The sequence below is a fragment of the Sciurus carolinensis genome, chromosome 2, assembly GCF_902686445.1.
Source record: "Sciurus carolinensis chromosome 2, mSciCar1.2, whole genome shotgun sequence".
In the NCBI taxonomy this organism is placed as follows: Eukaryota; Metazoa; Chordata; class Mammalia; order Rodentia; family Sciuridae; genus Sciurus; species Sciurus carolinensis.
In genome coordinates this window covers 159046382-159048821 of record NC_062214.1, presented here as the reverse complement: position 1 = coordinate 159048821, position 2440 = coordinate 159046382, and positions in this window count along the sequence as shown.

Genomic DNA, 2440 nt, shown 5'->3' with positions numbered 1-2440 from the left:
AATACATTGATCAAAGTTGACCAAATGTCATTTTGCGTGTGTGTATATATTAATTGAGATACATTTCACAAATCTTAAAATTCACAAAATTGAAGTGGCTTTTAGTATATTCCTAGAGTTATGCAACTATCACCACAACCTAATTCTAGGACATTTCATCACCCTAGAAGAAATGCTGTACCCATTAACAGCCACCCCCACTCTCTGTTCCCCTTAAGTCCATGGCAACCACTAATACACTTTCCCTATTCTGGACCTTTCACAAAAATGGAATCATATAATATGTGATGTTTTGTGACTGTTTTTTTTTTTTTTCATTTAGTATAATGTTTTCAAGGGTCATTTATGTTGTAGCATGTATCAACACTTCATAGAACTACAACGTGCTTATCCTTTCATTGGTTAATGGCCATTTGAGTCATTTCCTTTTTTTTTACTATTATGAACAATGCTGGCATAAACACTTGTATACAAGTTTTTGTATAGACATATGTTTTCAATTATTTTGTCACATACCTAGAGGTGGAATTTCTGGATCATATAGTACCTCTGTGTTTAAATTTTTGAGGAACTGCCAAACTTTGTTTTCAAAGTGTCTGTGCCTTTTGGTATTCCCACCAGCAGTGTATAAAGGTTCCAATACTTCTATGTCCTGCCCAACAGTTGGTATTCTCTATTTTTAAAATTATAGCTATTCTAGTTTGTGTGATGAGGCATCTCATTATGGTTTTGATTTGCATTTTCCTAATGACTTCAGAAAGTTAAGCATCTTCTCATGTGCTTATTGGTTATTTATATGTTTTCTTTGGAAAAAAATGCCTATTCAGGAGTTCTTTATATATTCTGAATAACAAATCCCCTGTCAGATTTAGATGACTTGCAAATATTTACTCCCATTGTGTGAGGTGTTTTTTTTTTTTTTTTTTTTTTTGCTTTTCTTGATGATGTCCTTTGAATTTGAAACACAAAGATGTTCAATTTTGATGAAGTCAAAATTGGTTGCACAGTCTCCTCTGTGGTCTAGATGGAGAGGAATTCCCTGACCCATACTATTCTTTCTACCTAGGACTACCTAGAGACAGTTCACTCTGGTTGCTTATGCTTTTGCTGTTTTATCTAAGAAACCATTATTTACCCAAGGGTATTAGTCTGCTTGGGTTGCCATAATAAAATTCTACAGACTGAGCGGCTTCAACAACAGAAGTTTATTTTCTCTTCTAACTCCAAAGGCTAGAAGTCCAAGATCAAGTTGCCAACACAGGTGGTTTCTGAAGAGGCCTTTCTTTCTGGCATTCAACTGCCTGCCTTCTGTGTCCTCGCAGAACTTTCCTCTGTGAGTGTACATGCATGAAGAGATATCTCTGGTGACTCTTCCTCTTATAAAACCACCAATCCTATCAGATTAGGGCTCCCCCCTATGATATCATGTAAACTTAGTTACTTTTTAAAGGCCCTATCTCCAGATGTAGTCACAGTGTAAATTGGAGGTTCAACCTATGAATTTTAAGGGGAACATAATTCAGTCTATAACATAAAGCAATGAAGATTTGCTCCTATGCCTTCTTCTATGAATCTTATAGTTTTTGTGCTTACGTTTAGGTCTCCACACATTTTTAATTAATTTTTTATGTATGTTGTGAGATAGGGGTTATTGTGTCACACATGAATATCCAGTCATCCAGTGCCACTTATTGAAAAGACTACACTTGAATTGACACCCTTGTTGAAGGTCAACTGAACACAAAGTTGAGAAGCACTGGGACTTTTTATAATAAATAATGTTACTATGGCACTTAAAATTCAATAGGAAACAAGCTTCCTGAGCATGGGAATTGGCCATGTTTGATGATGGAGTAGAGCATTACGCTTTACACTAAACAGCACTCAATATATATATTTAGTATTTAAAAGTGTCCTAATGTTTCCTTCCCTTAAAATGTAAACACATCTGGGAAAAGAATATAATTAATTCATTAATATGAAATAGTTCATAAAAAGGTAACATGACTTCTAGGGAAGGAGACACAGACAATCATTTTGGAGGGAAGGATTGTTGTTGTTTGTACTCGGGATAGAACACAGAGCACTTGACCACTGAGTTACATCCCTAACCCCAAACAGTGGGTTTTGACGGGTGAGTTAGTGGACGAAAGTACCTTCAGCATTTTTTTTTTTTAACCTGGTTCAAGGGACACTTTGAGGAATTGGATGTATACTTTCTGGTTTTGAATCCTTGAAAAGGAATTCCTTAAATTAGAATACTGCAAGAAGTTGCTGAATAAGAATTCACCCAGTTAATAGTTTTATCAAGGGACAAACTCAGCCACTTTGGGGGAAGGCAAAAATCAGAAAGTTGTCAGAGGAGATTTGACTATTCTGTTAAAATGGGATTGTGGGTGATTGAGAAAATAATAGGTGGTAGTCTATCTAGTTAAAAGGG